This window comes from Arvicola amphibius, chromosome 3, assembly GCF_903992535.2.
Source record: "Arvicola amphibius chromosome 3, mArvAmp1.2, whole genome shotgun sequence".
In the NCBI taxonomy this organism is placed as follows: Eukaryota; Metazoa; Chordata; class Mammalia; order Rodentia; family Cricetidae; genus Arvicola; species Arvicola amphibius.
The window spans coordinates 135,541,358-135,547,256 of NC_052049.1; the positions used below are offsets into that span (position 1 = coordinate 135,541,358).

Below are 5,899 nucleotides of genomic sequence, written 5' to 3' on the forward strand. Positions count from 1 at the left end.
TCCTCAGCCTTCTTCTCTTGTCAGAGAGTTTGAGGTAGGCTTTTCTTAGCAGAGGCGTGGGCTTTGGGAAGCTGGGGTGTATTGCTAAGACCCGTGGACTTCCCAGCGGTGCCAGTGGAGGGAAGACTCAGCAAGTATAACATGGCCTGGGTCCACTGGGATGGCATGGCTGCCCTTCTATGCCCAGGCTGTTCCCTGCAGTGTTTTGCAGCTTCTGGGGGTGCCCTAAAGAGTTAAAAGTCCTAATGCATGTCTCCTTTGCATCTATGTAGCTAAAAACGCTCCTCTTTCCCTCTCATGCGGGGGATAAACAGCTCCACTTGTTATTGTGTTAATTTTTTTTTTTTTTTTTTGGTTTTTTCGAGACAGGGTTTCCCTGTAGTTTCTAGAGCCTGTCCTGGGAACTAGCTCTTGTAGACCAGGCTGGTCTCGAACTCAGAGATCTGCCTGCCTCTGCTCCGAGTGCTGGGATATTAAAGGCGTGCGCCACCACCGCCCGGCAATAATTATTTTCTATTATAAAATGGTCTTTGAATTTGCAGCTAAGGGTGTGCCTGGTGTGAAGGGTTTTCAGGCCCCTTCCTTCCACCTTGCGCCTCCCACCTCTTGTCTGCAATTTTACCTCAGTTCTCTGAAAATAGAAGACAATGCATGCCAATTTCCTGAGACACGGCGTTGTCCTTCTTCTGGAATGCTCATTTCCTTCTCAGTGTTGCTTTCTTCCAGATACCATGCTGTATGGCAGCCCTCAGACCTGGGTTTTACAGTTCTCTTAACTTTTCAGCTCTGACTTTGAGATCTATCTGCCAATGATTTGTGAGTTCCTTCCCAGCTGAGGCTTAGTTTCAGTGACTGGCACATGGCAACTTCAACAATATTATGGAAAAGTCTGTGTGAGGGTTTTGGGGAATGGCTTGGTACAGCTCGACGACCTAAGTTCAATTCCTAGCCCTCACCTCAAGCGAGATAGCGTGTGCTCCTGTGAAGAAATGAGTTTTTGATTTGTTTGTCAAATGTAATCAATCAAACAAGGACTCATTTCCTGAACCCTCCCTTCCGGCTTTGTATGGATTAGATGCAGTCAACACCTACATCAGGGATATAAAGACAGGAGCCATGTTGGCCTTGGTATGTGTTACTAGCCAGTTTGGGTTCAGGCATACCCTTTTTGCAAAGTGAATTGCCTAGCCGAGCTCTTCTTTGCTTTGTTTGTGTGTCTTTGTGTGACACTGAGATTATTAATTTTTTAAGATTACATTATTTTTGTGTGGATGAGTGGTTTCCCGCATGTATTTCTCTTGTCACCTGTGTGCAGTGCCTTCAAAGGCCAGACAAGGTATCAGATCCCCTGGAACTAGAGTGCAGAGAATTGTGAGCCATCACATAGGTAGAGGACTTGAACCCAGGTACTATTGGAGGAATAACTAGTGTTCTTAGCTGCTGACTTATTTCTCTAGCCTCAACACCGGTGTGTTATATCTCCTGTTTCTCCAATTCTATTCCAGTGCTAGAAAGGTAAAGGAAGAGAGGATCCCTGGGACTCATTGGATGGCCTGTCTTGGGTGAGCTGCTCTCGGCCAATGAGATATGCTGTCTCAAAGGAGGTGGATGGTGTTCCTGAGGATGCCACCAGAGGTTGTCCTCCAACTTCCCCATGTACATATGCATGCAAGCATGCATATACACACATACACATCTATATACATGTACAAAGAAAACTCTATATGAATGAATTCTAGAATGCACTTTTAAGGCTGGGGTGTAGCTCAGATGGTAGTCTGTGGGCCTAGCATTCATGAAGACACAGTTGCTATCCAGCACCACAGAAACTGGGTGTGGTGGCACAAGTCTGCAATGCTAGCACTTGGGAAGTGGAGGTGGCTAGATCAGAGAGGCTATTCAAGGCTATTCTTAGACACATACCGAATCTAAGGCTAGCCTGGGATACATGAGACCCCGTCCAAAAAAAAAAAAAGTACTTCTTATAGAATTGCTGCTGAAGTTTAATTCTCTGAAGATTTTCATTTTCAGATCTTGACTTTTAACTTGAAAGAATCTTTTTATGGGTCTGGATAATGGAATCCAAGCCAGGAGAGGACCTTAAGTAGCACTAGGCCATTCATACCTTTGGTGAGAAGACCTCGCTGTAACTAGAGTGCTACCATGCACTGGGTGACTTCTACTCATTACTGATTTAACAGCAGGCATCATCTCCTCTGTAAGTCAGGAAACCAAAGCCAGATGTCAAATGGAAGAATCAGGATCCAGCCAGTCTGTTATGGTTTAAGTAAAATGCTGCAGGTTCCCCCGAGGGGTGCAGTGGCAGAAACACTGTAGGTCATCGAGTGGCAGCAATGGGCAGTGGGCCACGAGACCACAGCAGGCCATGCTGCAGGTCCCAAGTGGCGGCAGTGGGCAGCAGGTCCCGAGACCATGCTGCAGGTCTCCAAAGTGGCAGCTGGCAGTGGGTCCCAAAAGCAGCCAATCCCAGGAGGGACTGCGCAGTTCCCCGGAGTGGCTCCAGCAGCCACAGAGTCCAAGGCAGGGGAGCTGCGTGGTGGGTGAGAGGACCTCCATGGGGCAGCCAGTCCCTTGAGCGAGAGAGTAGAGAAAGAGAGAGAGAGAGAGGAGAGAGGATGCGAGAGGAGAGAGAGAGGGAGAGGGAGAGGGAGAGGGAGAGGGAGAGGGAGAGGGAGAGCGAAGGGAGGGAGGGATGGGGCACACCATGAGACCACACCACAGGTCTCCAAAAGGCAGCTGGTTCTGGACAGGGAGCCACAGGAGGGTGAGAGACAGACATGCACACCATGCAGAGTGAGGTTGGCTATTTATTTAGTGGGTTAGGGGAGGAAAGGGGAAAGGGGGAGAAGAAGATTGGACAGAGGAGGGAGTGGGCCTGGCTTGTCTCTTAAAGGGACAGAGCAGACCATTACACAGTGTCCTTGTCCAGCTCCTCTGAGAACCTGCCAAATGATGAAGCAAATGAGTCTACGTTGTGCGCTAAGATTTATGTTGGGGGGTGGGTGTGAAATGACACAGAGGATGGAGATCCCTGCACCCAAGCCTAAAAAGTCTTGCAACCACAACCTGGACCTCTTGACATGGTCAAAGGAGAGAACTTACTCCTACAAATTGTCCTTTGACCTCTTCCTGCTTCAGGAACAATTCTGAAAGTCCTACAATCTGTGGGTTACTTGTGCACAAAGGTTCACTCATTGACCAAACTCTAGGCAAGCTCCTCTCAGACTTCTGCTTTCCTGGACCTCAGCCTTGGCCCTCAGACACTTGAACAAACACACATTTTCTCACAGTTCAAGGTTTTAATTGCTGGAATGACCCACTTTTTCTTCAAAATACCTGGCTGAGAAAACTCAGTTTCCAAAAAGGGTCATTGTTTGTTCCAGCTACCACCTGAAGATAGAGTCCCCTGTCCCCTGTTTCCCAGTCTTGGTGGGACAGGGGTAAGGATGGCAGTAGGAGTCTCACTTGATAAGGTGTACTTAGCAAACTGGATGGAATTCACGTGGAGCGAAGACCTTCTGCTTCTAATGATTTAACATGCTCCTGACTCAGCCCTCCCATCACCTCTGCCCACATCCTACGGAACTCAGCTCTTTCTCTGCCCTTGGCAGCCATAGAATACAGTCTATCTTGGTGCCTCTTAACAGCTGTGTCAGCCTTTGTCACACATGTCAATCCAGTCAGTCCTGTGGCCCTTGAGTTCCTTGTTTTCAAAGCAAGGACTTCTTGTTTGCATTCATTTGCTGTTCAAGGAGCTGTACATTTAAGGTTTGAAGCGATTTTCCTGTCTGCATTTTAATCTTTAAAGTAAAAGCTGATACCAGAATAAGCCCTGGAAAATCCCGATGTAGGATAATTTCAGAGTCGCAAGCAGAAAAGGTTGCATGCAGTGCACTGACATGCAGTGACAAACACACAAACACGCATAAAGACTGGGAGCACAAAAGAACAGAAATTTTGTGCAATTAGAGGTGCTAATATTCCAGACTTTTCTTTTAAAAAGACTCTGTCTGTGAGCTGGGGAGATCAGTTGGTAGAGTTCTTGCCTAGTGTTCTGGGTTCAATCCCAAGCCCTGCATGAACTAGGTGTGGTAGCACATGCCTAGAATTCCAGCACTTGGGAGGTGGAGGCTGGAGGATTAGAAGGTCGCATTTTCTAGAATTTCCACCTATGAAGTCATGGATCATATCCTTTTTAAAGCGCCCTTTCTTTCATCCAGTGAAATTATTCTGGAGTCAGTGCATGCAGCACATGGGCTGCAGCTTACTCTTCCTATCATTATGTATTTCTGTTCAGATACAAAAAGATAAAACTTGAAATTGTTCTAGATATTTTTTCCTATTCTGTTTTGGGGGTGTGACTGCTCCTTCACACAGGGGCAAAAGCTACATTCACATCAGTTTGTTTGAGGACCCAGTGCAGAATTCAAGCAAAAGCCCAACTTAGCATATCCATTTCCAAACTCGAGGGAAAAAGAACAAAAGTCCACTGCAAATGAATGAACTATGATACAATCAATGCTCTTTCCAAGATGTTTGCATTCTGCAACTGCAGTTACATGGATGTCTACTTTAGGCCATTTTAGGTGTCTCTCTGTGTGTATGTTAAATATATCAGCACATTTTTCAGAAAATAATATGGACTACTTCACAAACTTGAGTGTCATCCTTGCACAGGAGCCAAGCTAATCTTCTTTGCAGTGTTCCAATTTTAGTGTGCTGCCAGAGCGAGCACAGCTTGCTGCTTTCAACAAGCAATAGCACTGCAGGTACAGCTATAACACAGTTCACTTATGCACTCACCAGCGGACTGGATTCTTCTGGTTTCAACCATCGCACGTGAAAACTGCTACAAACACCATTTCTTGTCTAAATGTCTATAATTCCTCTTAGAAATTATAGCTTTAAGTGGAATTGCAGAGTTATTTCCTTGTATTTAATTGTGCTCCAAAGGGCAGCATTTCTCCTGCCCACCAGCATTGTGTAACAGTTTCAGTTCCTCAGTGTAGCTGCCACCATTGGCCACCATTGGCCTTCTCTTGACAGCCACCTCAGGAGGTAGGAACGGGATCTCACTGAGGTTCTGCTTTGCACTTCCTCTGGGATCTGATGATGCTGTTATGCTATTTATACATCTTTTCCTTAACTATGAATGCTCTTTTTTTAAAAAATGAAGCCATACTTTATGTATAGCAATACAGCTTACACATTAAATAAAACTATATAGTAAAACAAAGGTTACTTTTTCTAAGTGGGTCAATGCAAAAATATATTCAGTGGTTACTCATGTCTAATTCTTATTGCACTGATGGTCAATAGAATTATAAAAGAACGCATGGCAGTGGTGCATGCCTTTAATCCCAGCACTTGGGAGGCAAAGGCAGGTGGAACTCTGAGTTCAAGACCAGCCTGGTCTACAGAGCATATTCCAGGACAGTCAGGGTACACAGAGAAACACCCTGTCTCAAAAAAAAAAAAAAAAAGAAAAGAAATAAGAAAGAAAGAAAGAAAGAAAGAAAGAAAGAAAGAAAGAAAAAAAGAAAAAGAAAAGAAAAAAGAACCATTATGGATTCAACTTTCTGGATATTGAAGTAGCACATACATCTTTTTTGGAGTAATGTCCACTCAAATCTACTTTTATTTTGTTAAAAAATATTTTATTTTATGTGCATGTGAGTATCTAAGTGTATGTAGGTGTATTTATGCAGTGCCATGGGGGCCAGAAGGGGACCTCAAATCCCCTAAAACTGGAGTTACAGGTAATTGTGCTCTTCTTGATGTGGGAACGAAACCTGGATCCTCTGGAAAGAACAGCAAGTATTTTTAGTCACTGAGTCATCCCTCCATCCCCCTTGGCTTTGTTTTGTTTTCATTTGTT

At 45.0% G+C, this 5,899-nt stretch overlaps 1 non-coding gene across 1 annotated transcript; it reads right to left on the reverse strand.

The window, feature by feature from the left end:
• Positions 1–4,653: 4,653 nt before the first annotated feature.
• LOC119810882 lies at positions 4,654–4,756 on the reverse strand. The gene has a single exon (XR_005284826.1). It is a non-coding gene; the product is annotated as a U6 spliceosomal RNA (small nuclear RNA).
• Positions 4,757–5,899: the final 1,143 nt, after the last annotated feature.